Source organism: Elephas maximus, chromosome 2 (assembly GCF_024166365.1).
Source record: "Elephas maximus indicus isolate mEleMax1 chromosome 2, mEleMax1 primary haplotype, whole genome shotgun sequence".
NCBI classification, from domain to species: domain Eukaryota; kingdom Metazoa; phylum Chordata; class Mammalia; order Proboscidea; family Elephantidae; genus Elephas; species Elephas maximus.
This window is the reverse complement of record NC_064820.1, coordinates 120068508-120080012: the sequence shown is the minus strand read 5'-3', so window position 1 is coordinate 120080012 and position 11505 is coordinate 120068508.

Here is an 11505-nt window from a genome sequence, read left to right as displayed (position 1 = left end):
ACATATGGAACCTTTCAAGATATCAGGAAGGAAATGAGACAATATGCAGAACAAGCCAAGGAACACACAGATAAAGAAACTGAAGAACTCAGGAAGAATATTCAAGAACATAATGAAAAGTTTAATAAGCTGGAAAAATCCAAAGACAGAGAGCAATCAGAAATTCAGAAGATTAACAATGAAATTACAGAATTAGGTAACTCAATAGAAAGTCAGAGGAGCAGAACTGAGCAAGTAGAAGCTAGAATTTACGAACTCGAAGATAAATCACTTGGCACTAATATATTTGAAGAAAAACTAGATAAAAGAATTTTTAAAAAATTAAGAAAACTTAAGAATCATGTGGGACTCTATCAAGAGAAATAACCTACGAGTGATTGGATTACCAGAATGGGGAGGGATAACAGAAAATACAGAGAAAATTGATGAGGATTTATTGGCAGAAAACTTCCCTGATATTGTGAAAGATGAGAAGATATCTATCCAAGATGCTCATCGAACTCCACATAAGGTAGATGTTAAAAGAAAGTCACCAAGACATATTATAATCAAGCTTGCCAAAACCAAAGATAAAGAGACAATTATAAGAGCAGCTAGGGATAAAAGAAAAGTCACCTACAAGGGAGAGCCAATAAGAATAAGCTTGGACTACTCAGCAGAAACCATGCAGGCAAGAAGGCAATGGGATGACATATTTTAAAAATTGAAGGAAAAAAATTGCCTGCCCAGAATCATATATCCATCAAAACTGTCTCTTAAATATGAAGGTGAAATTAAGACATTTCCAGATAAACACAAGTTGAGGGAATTCATAAAAACCAAGCCAAAACTACAAGAAATACTAAAGGGAGTTCTTTGGTTAGAAAATCAATAATATCAGGTATCAACCCAAGACTAGAACACTGGGCAGAGCAACCAGGAGTCAACCCAGACAGGGAAATCCAAAAACACAAAGCAAGATTATTAAAAAAAAAAAAAAAAAAAAAAAAAGCCCAACACAGGGTAATGACAATGATATTATATAAAAGAAGACAACATTAAAATAATAAAGAGGGACTAAGAAATGTAATCATACACCTTCCAAATGGAAAGGAAGATACGGCAATACAAAGAAATGAAAGTTAGTTATAAATTTAGAAAAATAAGGGTAAATAATACGGTAACCACAAAGGAGACAAACTATCCTACTCATCAAAACAAAATACAAGGGAAAAATACAGAATCAGCAGAAACAAAATCAACAACAACAAATATGAGGAAAGGAGAATATAAAAAGAAAATCTACTCAGCACAAAAAATCAAGTGGGAAAAAGCAGCTGTCAACAGAAAAAAAAGGACATCAAAATGATAGCACTAAATTCATACCTATCCATAATTACCCCAAATGTAAATGGAATAAATGCACCAATAAAGAGAAAGTGAGTGGCAGAATGGATTAAAAAACAAGATCTGTCTATATGCTGCCTACAAGAGACACACCTTAGACTTGGAGAAAGAAACAAACTAAAACTCAAAGGATAAAAAAAATATATCAAGCAAACAACAATCAAAAAAGAGCAAGAGGGGGCCAAGATGGTTGACTAGGTAGAAGCTACCTCGGATCCCTCTTGCAACAAAGACTCGGAAAAACAAGTGAATCAATCACATACATGATAATCTGCGAACCCTGACCATCAAACACAGATCTAAAGAGTTGACCTGAGTGACAGAGACTGAGAACGAACAACCACGGGGAAGAAACGACTGCTTTTGGAGCCTGGAGCCAGCGTTCCAGTCAGAAAACCTTGGCGCCGGGCTTTGGACTGGGCGCAGGGAAGCTGAGCACGGCATCCTAAGACAGCGCAAACAAGGGACGCAGCCCTAACCCCCAGAAGTGACCGCGGGGGAAGCCCAGCCAGTGCGCACAGGCAGCACAGCAACGCCGCTGACAGAAGGAGAAGTCACCGGGAGGCAGCGACTGGTTTTGGAGCCTGGAGTGCGGCGTCCCAGCTGGGGAACCTTGGCGCTGGGCGTTGAACTGGGAGCAGAGGAACTGACTACGGCTTCTGGGACAGCACAAGCACAGGAAGTGGGCCTGACCCTCGGGGGCAATCTCGACCCAGCCAATGCACACAGGCTACACACCCCTTGGGAATCTCAGATAAAACAGTCATCCCAAACAAGATAAGTAACTTTGTCTATATTCCAGGGTGCTACTCACTCCTATTTATCTGATCCCTCCCCTCCCCTTCCCAGGCGGCTTCATTAATATTAGAATTTCTTGAGCCAGAGAGTGAAGTGCTCTGTGGTTTTTCTTTCTTTCTTTTTTTTTTTGGTCTTTTCCTAACCCATTCTCCTGGCCTGAGAGAAGCAGCTACAAAAAACTCAGAGACCAAAAATCCTTCCCTAATTGGACTAAAAACACAGAACCAGCTCCAGCCAAGCATATGAGATCCACAGTCTTGGGCTTTCATCCCTACAGGGAACAAGGTGGTTATTATAATGCAAAGGCAATTCTGATAGTGATCTGACTGTAATTGTTTTAGTGGATTACTGGAAAGACAAGTTTCCCAGGTCTGATATCTCTGCATATTCAACAGAGCCCTCACTGACCCACCACAGGGAACTGAGGGCTGAAGCTCCCTCCAGACCACCTAGCCTCCTGCCTTAGGGGTCTAAGGAGGGTGACACCTGCCACTCTGTAGAGGTACTTGCATTGGGGGCCTAAGGTACAGCTGCAGAGCTCACCCACCAAAGTGCTTTAGGAATAGAGACACACCTACCTCACTGGCAATTGGGGGAAGCCTGTCAGCATTCTGCTCCCCCTGGAGTGTGACCCCTGCTGCTACTAGAATCTGGTGCACACAACTATCACCACTACTCCTCTAGGTGGATAGGTGACAGTCTGCACCACACACTTGATGACCCAAAATCAGATTCTAGTCAAGAATTGTGAATGGGCTCTTAGGCTTATATATCAGGTAACAGCCTGAACCAGCTGGTAATAGGACATAAGTGATTCAAGGGGTACAACAATCAACACAGCACAATCTAGTAACCCATCTACGTATATTGAAAGAAAACAAAACAAGATAAGACTCAGTGAGCAAATATAAAATAAATCACTACAATATCTTAGAGATGGCTCGGAGACAGCAGTCGATATCAAACCACATAAAGAAGCAGACCATGATTGCTTCTACAACTCCCCAAAATAAAGAATCAAAATCTTTCCCAAATGAAGATACAATCCTGGAATTGCCAGATGCAGAATATAAAAAACTGATTTACAGAATGCTTCAAGACATCAGGGATGACCTCAGAAGTGAAATAAGGCAATCTACAGAAAAAGCCAAGGAACACACTGATAAAGCAGTTGAAGAACTCAAAAAGATTATTCAAGAACATAGTGGAAAAATTAATAAGCTGCAGGAATCCATAGAGAGAGAGCATTCAGAAATCCAAAAGATTAAGAACAAAATTACAGAATTAGGCAACGCAATAGGAAGTCAGAGGAGCAGACTCGAGCAATTGGAATGCAGAGTGGGGGACGTGGAGGACAAGGGAGTTGACGCCAATATAGCTGAAAAAAAATCAGATAAAAGAATTAAAAAAAATGAAGAAACCCTAAGAATCATGTGGGACTCTATCGTGAAGAATAACTTGCGTGTGATTGGAGTCCCAGAACAGGGAGGAACAACAGAAAATACAGAGAGAATAGCTGAAGATCTGTTGGCACAAAACTTCCCTGACATCATGAAAGATAAAAGGATATCTATCCAAGATGCTCATCAAACCCCATTTAAGATTGATCCAAAAAGAAAATCACCAAGACATATTATCATCAAACTTGCCAAAACCAAAGATAAAGAGAAAATTTTAAAAGCAGCCAGGGACAAAAGAAAGGTCTCCTACAAAGGAGAATCAATAAGAATAAGTTCAGACTACTCAGCAGAAACCATGCAGTCAAGAAGGCAATGGGATGACATATATAGAGCACTGAAGGAGAAAAACTGCCAGCCAAGGTTCATATATCCAGCAAAACTGTCTCTCAAATATGAAGGTGAAATTAAAACATTTACAGATAAACAGAAGCTTAGAGAATTTGCAAAAACCAAACCAAAGCTACAAGAAATACTAAAGGAAATTGGTCAGAAAACCAATAATATCAGATACCAGCACAACACAAGGTCACAGAACAGAACATCCTGATATCAACTCAAAGAGGGAAATCACAAAAATAAATTAAGATTAATTTTAAAAAGAAAGAAAAAAATGCTCAAAACAGGGAATCATTGAAGTCAATATGTAAAAGATCACAATAATCAAAAAGAGGGGCTAAATACAGGAGGCATAGAACTGCCATATAGAGAGGGAAACAAGGTGATATAGGACACTACCCAAGTTAGGTTTTTACTTAGAAAAATAAGGGTAAATATTAAGGTAACCACAAAGAGGTATAACAACTCCATAACTCAAAATAAAAACCAAGAAAAACATAACGACTCAGCAAACGTAAATTCAACTACTATGAAAATGAGGAACACACAATTTACAATGAAAAAGTCTCACCACAAAAATGTAAGTGGAAAAATGAAATTGTCAACAACACGCACAAAAAGGCATCAAAATGACAGCACTAAACACATAACAAAAAACATACTTATCTATAATTATGCTGATATTTTTCTCCTGGTCCTCTTCCAGTTCATTTCCTACACTGCAGCCAGAATGAACTTTCTAAAACTAAAATGTAATTATGTCATTATCATTTTCCAAATGATTTAATGGTATCCTATTGCCCCTTAATAAAGTCCAGAACTCGTAAACATGGCTTACAGTCCTTCACAAGTTGGTCCCTTCCTACCCTCTTACTATTCCTCTTCTTGAGTTCTATACTGTGTTCAGTAGCATGAGCACACAATTGTCTGCTTGTCGTTACATATTTGCCCATCCTGTTCTCTTTGCATGGAGTACTCTTCTCTCTCATTATTGCCTTAATAATTCATATTCATTTGCCTGTTCTCAAATTAGAAGTCATTTCTTCCAGGAAACTTTCCAGATCCTCCCTGTTCAGTTAAATACTCTTCCAGCATGCCTCTAAATAGTCTGTTCTCAGTCTTAGCACTTGTCACGTTGCTTTGTAATAGCTTGTTTTATTGTGTGGTTACCATTTCATTCTGGAAGTTGTGTGTGCCTTGTGCCTTTCTTGTACATTATTGCACCTAGCACAGTGCCAGGTCTATGATTGATAATCAATAAAATTGCCCATTGTTAGGTAATTAATGCTGGGAATAAAGAGGTATTGACTTAGATAATCTTGAATTTTAGTTCATGTTATTATTTTCCTGTGCATATATGTGTATACGTGATGTTGATGTAATGTGTGTGCATAAATTCTGTGGGCCCTCCAAAGGAAATGGCTTAGGGAGAGAGAATGGACAGCTTTCAGGATTACCAGAATCTTTGAACAAATTTTAATAACAATTGAATGACACAAAAAAGAAATGTGATACTATTATAATATATATTGTTGTTAAGTGCCATAAAGTACAAAAAGCTGGGAGTTATGTTACTGATCCTCATTCCAGGAATACTGATGATCCGCATAGTCAATCCAAATGGGAAAAGGAACAAGAAAGAATAAAAGACATGAGCAAGTTAACGAATCTATGAACAGAAATATTAGGAGGTAGATCAGGGTAAATAATTCAAAGAATACAAATTGAAAGATAATCCAAGGAAACAATGTAGTAGATAGGCAAGTGGTGTACAGAATAGTTGTGTAACAGGTTTTATTATCTTTAAAAGCAGTAAACCCATGGACTTAGGCAATGACATTTTCATATTCTGTAAAGTACCTACAGACAATAGGAAAATATTTGTTTTTGTTAGTTGCCATCACGTCAGTTCCGACTCATGGCAACCCTAGGTACAACAGAACCAAACACACCTGGTTCTGCACCATCTTCACAATAGCTGCTATGTTTGAGCTCACTGTTGCAACCACTGTGTCAAACCATCTAACTGAGGGTCTTCCTCTTTTTCACTGACCCTCTACTTTACCAAGCATGATGTCCTCCTCCAGGGACTGGTCCTTCCTGATAACATACCCAAAGCCGTAAGATGAAGTCTTGCCATCCTCACTTCTAAGGAGCATTCTGCTTGTACTTCCTTCAAGACAGTGTTTGTTCTTCTGGAACTCCATGGTATATTCAGTATTCTTTGCCAACACCATAATTCAAAGTCATCAACTCTTCTTCTGTATCTCTTATTGGGTCAGGCACACCTTAGTCCTCGAAGTGATGTCTTTGCTTTTCAACACTTTAAAGAGGTTTTTTTGCAGCAGATTTGCCCAACGCAATACATCATTTGATTTCTGAAGTAAAAGAGTTGAACAGAAGATTTCGAAGTGGAAAAATATAGCCTATTCTTATATTATTTACTTTAGTAGAGGGAAAAGCAGGGCTACATGTGGGGGAAATTTTATATTTATTTATCTGTAGCTTCAGAGCCCACATGCCCACACATAATCTGAGACACATTAAAATATCAACAGATACGCAAGAGTGTACACTAATACTATGATCATTAAGATGATACATTCCATGACACACTTAATTATGAGAAATTTTAATTCTTAGAATGGAAGTCATATAGGAGTCACAGGATATGTTAAAAAATAATAAAATAAAACCTACTACTAAATATTAACTGATGTAATGCCAAAAATATAATGATTTACAAAATAGAGAGTTTTGTGTCTAGGGACAAAAGCAACAGCTAAGTTTCAGGGACATGACAGAATACTTACACATCATCTGATCAAGGAGGAATACCCATCAGGAATATGGATATGGGTTAAAAAAGGGTATAGTTCTGAAAAGAAGCCACAATGCTTAGACATTTACTTCTCTTCCATAAAAAAAAAAAAAAAAATTTTTAACTTTCATTTTTTTTTTCAGTCCCCAAAATGTTCTAGCAGCTATAAGCTGCTTATTTTCCAGTATAGTCTGCCCAGAAGGAGCAGCATATGAGAAGACCATCACTATCGCTATGTATCATAACTCCACCTCACCTCCAATTACCTGAAAATGACATTGGTGTCACTGGGTGGGTTTGAGCCACCAACCTTTCAGTTAGCAGCTGAGCACAAACCATTTGTGTCACTTAGGGAATTTATTTACCTTTATCAAGGTATTCCAAAAAGTTGTTCAACTATATTTTGCAAATATTTGTTTTTCTATTTCCATAAAGTCTGAGGTAAATAATTTTTCATAAAATTATTAAAAAAATGAAATGAATGAATTCTTTTTAACCATTATTGTCAAGATTTGGGTGTCCAGAAGAGACAAAAGCAGATGAACAGGCTAATTACAGAATTCTGTCTTACCAGATCTTCTTTCTGCCTGATTACCCTAATTTAGTGGCCATATACCCTCATTCGGTGGCCATAGGTAGTATGATTCAATGCTCTGGTTTCACAGGAAAGTGCCAACAGTGCTGAGGGTGAAATGAACTTCCACCCCACCCATTTGCATTGAGTTAGCACTGCCCTCCACTTTTGCAAAGGTGGTGTCAGCAGGGCCCAGTGGGGAGCTGAACATCCACTTCCCCTGAACCTGCCTACTACACCTAAACAGGGTAACTGCCTGCTGAAAAAAGATTAAATAGGATCCTGAGTCTCACAACATAATACCCAAAATGTCCAGGATACAATGTCTTATAAAGAACTAGAACGATCACAACTTGGATGAGAAAAGGCAATCAACAAACATCAATAATAAGATGTTGGGATTGCCTATAAGGATTTTAAAGTAGCAGTCACAAAACTGCTTCAAGGGACAGTTATGAACTCTTGAAACAAATAAAAAAGTAGAAATAGCAGCAAAGAAATAGAAGATATAAAAAAGAGCTGTGGTGAAATGAGTTCCTTTATGTGGCCTTTTGTCTTGGTTCTTTGGAAAAACAGCTTGAGAGATTTTCCCCCTAAGACCTAAGGAGTTACCTTTGCCCTAGTTTTCTACTCCAGAGGGTTTGTTACTTTTGTCCAGGTTGATTGACATTTCCTGGGTAAATTATAAATGATTTGGTTTGATTTTTTTTTTTGTCTGGTCCTGGGTTGCAGCCTGCCCTGTGACTGGTATGCACCTTGCAGAGATTGGTCAATAGACTAGGTGAGTTTAGCCCAGGTATGCCTACTATGCAAATGAAGTGTCTGTGGCCTACCAAGAGAGGATTGGTCAGTTTGTGGCACTGTTGGGAATGCCATGCCTTGAAACTGACAAAGCATGTATTTAAACAGTGAGCCCCACAGAGGTTTTTGGTCAGACAGAAGTAATCAAGAAGAGAAGCTACAGGAAGAAGCAGAGAGAGGAGGCAAGGAACCTCCTAAAAGAACTGTAACTCTGGTCAAGGGCTGTAACGTTGAAGATAGTGAGAGGCCAGAAGGGGTCCAGCAGCAGAGCCTGTGATGACAGGCCCAGAGGGGGCCCAGCAGAGCCAGCAGTAACAGACAGCAAAAGGAGTGAAGAGGAGCCTGTCCAGAGAGGGCTGAGAGCAGCCTGTCCTCAAGGGGCCAAGAGGAGCCTAGTCTGAGAAGGCCTAGAGGAGCCTGTCCTGCTAAAAGGAGCTGAGAAAGCTGTCCTGCACTGAAGAAGGGAGACTTTTGCCTACACGCTTCCTAATCCTGATTCTGAGTTGTACCCTGTTCCTTAATAAACCACTTAACTGTAAGTATGGTCTGTGAGCTTTGTGTGGCCACTCCAATGGATTATCAAACCCAGCAAAGAAGTAGAGCGTGTCTTGGGAGAGATGGCTGGGTAGACTTGGTGGCAAGGTTGGAGAGTGGAGGTATGTCTGACCTCTGCCTCAGAGGGATCAGCCTTGGGCTGATCTTGATTTGCATTATCCCCTCTGAAGTTAGACAGGTTCTGACAATGCTGTTCCAACCACTACTACTCCCATTTCACAGAGCATAGGGAAATTATAGAACTAAAAAATAAAACAACTTAATGTACTCAATAGTAGATTGGGTATGAAGAGGGAAGAATCAATAAACTAAAAACAGACAAATAGAAATTAATCAATCTGAACAAAAGAAAGTAGACCAAAAAAAAAAAAAAATGGGGTCAGTGGGACAATAACAAAACATCTGATGTTTGTATCATCATCTGATATTATGCCACAGAAGGAGAGTAGAGTATGGGGCTGAAAAATATTCAAAGGAATAATGCTGAAAATTTCCCAAGTTAGTCAAAAGACCTACACCTATAGGTTTGAACAGCTGAGCAAACACCACACAAGATAAAGCCAAAGAAATCTGTGCCAAGTCATATCATACTCATATTTCCAAAAAAAAACAAAGAAAAAGTATTGAAAGAGGCTAGAATAATGACACAATTCTAGGGGAAGAATGATTGAAATTACAGGATATTTATTTTTAAAACCCTGGAAGCCAGAAGAAAGTGACATGTTTTTCCAGTGCTGAAAGAAAAGAAAGGTCAACCCTGAGTTCTATATCCAGTTAAAATACCCTTTAGGAATGAAAGAGAAAGGTAATCTAGAATAATTTGTCACCAATAGACTTACCCTTAGGGAATGGCTAAAGGAAGTACTCTAAATAGAAAGAAATGATAACAAAAGGTGGTTTGGACTTGAGGAAGAAAGAACAAATAACAGAATGGGTACAAATAAAGGTAAATATAATAGACTATTCTTCTCCATGAGTTTTTGAAATCATGTTTGATGTTTGTAGCAAAAATTACAACATCATCTGATATGGTGCTCAATGTAGGTAGATGAAATGCTTTAAGATATTTATATTTAAAAAATAGGGAAGTCAAAGGGACATAAAAGGATGATTTCTATACTTTAGTTGAAGTGACAACATGTCAATACCAGTAAACTGTTATGTGTTACTTGTATTTACTGTAATACACAGAGACTAATTTTAGTGTAGTACACTAAAATTATACAAAAGTGTATTATAAAAACTGTCTATAAATCAAAAAATGGAATTCTAAGAATTGTTCAAGTAACACAAAAGAAGTCAAGAAGGAATAACAAAAAAAAAAGAATAAACAGAGAACAAATAATAAAATGATATACTAGGGCCCTAACATATTAAAAAATATATATATTAGCTACTTTAAATGTAATTGGTATAAATACATAAATTAAATATATAAATTAAAAGAGAGATTAGCAGAGTGGATTAAAAAATGACTCAGATATATGCTATCTACAAGAAATTCACTTGAAATATAGTGATATAGATAGATTGGAAGTAAAAATATGGAAAAAGATATACCATGCAAATATGCAGAGATGACTACATTAATATCAGATAAGGTAGTTTTCAAAACAAAGAAATTTACCAGGGACAAACAGTGATATTATGTAATGATAAAAGAGTCAACACACTAAGATATAAATTGCTAATATCAGGAATGCAACAGGAAATATAACTATAAATCCTTCAGCAATCAAAACGATAATAAGGAAATTCTGTGAACAGTATCATATAATGTCTTAGTCATCTAGTGCTGCTATAACAGAAAATACCACAAGTGAATGGCTTTAACAAAGAGTTTATTCTCTCACAGTCCAGTAGGCTAGAAGTCTGAATTCAGGGTGCCAGCTCCAGGGGAGGGCTTTCTCTGTTTGTTGGCTCTGGAGGAAGGTCCTTGTGATTCATCAGTCTTGCCTTGGTCTGGGAGCATCTCAGCGCAGGAACCTCAGGTCCAAAGGACTCGCTTTGCTCCCAGCACTGCTTTCTTGGCAGTATGAGGCTCCCATCTCTCTCTGCTGGCTTCTCTCTTTTCTATCTCAAAAGAGATTGCCTTAAGACTCTAATTTTGCAGATGTGATCAACATAGCTGCCACTAATCCAGGATTAGTGTAGGATTTACAACACATAGGGAAATCACATTGGATGACAAACTAGTAGACAACCACACAATACTGGGAATCATGACCTAACCAAGTTGACAGATATTTTGCGAGGACACAATTCAATCCATGGCACATAATTTAGATGAAATGTATTAATTCCTCAAAAAGCAAATTGAATCTAATCAAAAAGCTTCTGCAAAAGAAATCTCCAGGCCCAGATGGCTTCACTGCTGGTTTCTACCAACCATTTAAAGAAGATTTAGCACCAATTTTATACAATCTCTTCCGACTCATTTTATGAGGCCAACACCAATACTAGACAAAGAGTATAAAAATTAAAACTAAAGACCAGTGTCTCTCACTTACTTATTAAATCCTCAACAAAATACTAGCATATTGAATCCAGAAGTATATTAAAAAAATTATACACTACAACCAGGTAGAATTTATTCCTAGAAAGTAATGTTAGTTCATATTTAAAATCAATGTAATTCACTATTTAAATAAGCAAAAGAAGAAACATTGCATGATCAGACATATTGATGCAGAAAAAGTATTTGACAAAATGCAACACCCATTCATAATAAAAAATTCGTGGCAAGTTAGGAATAAAGGAGCATCACCTCAACT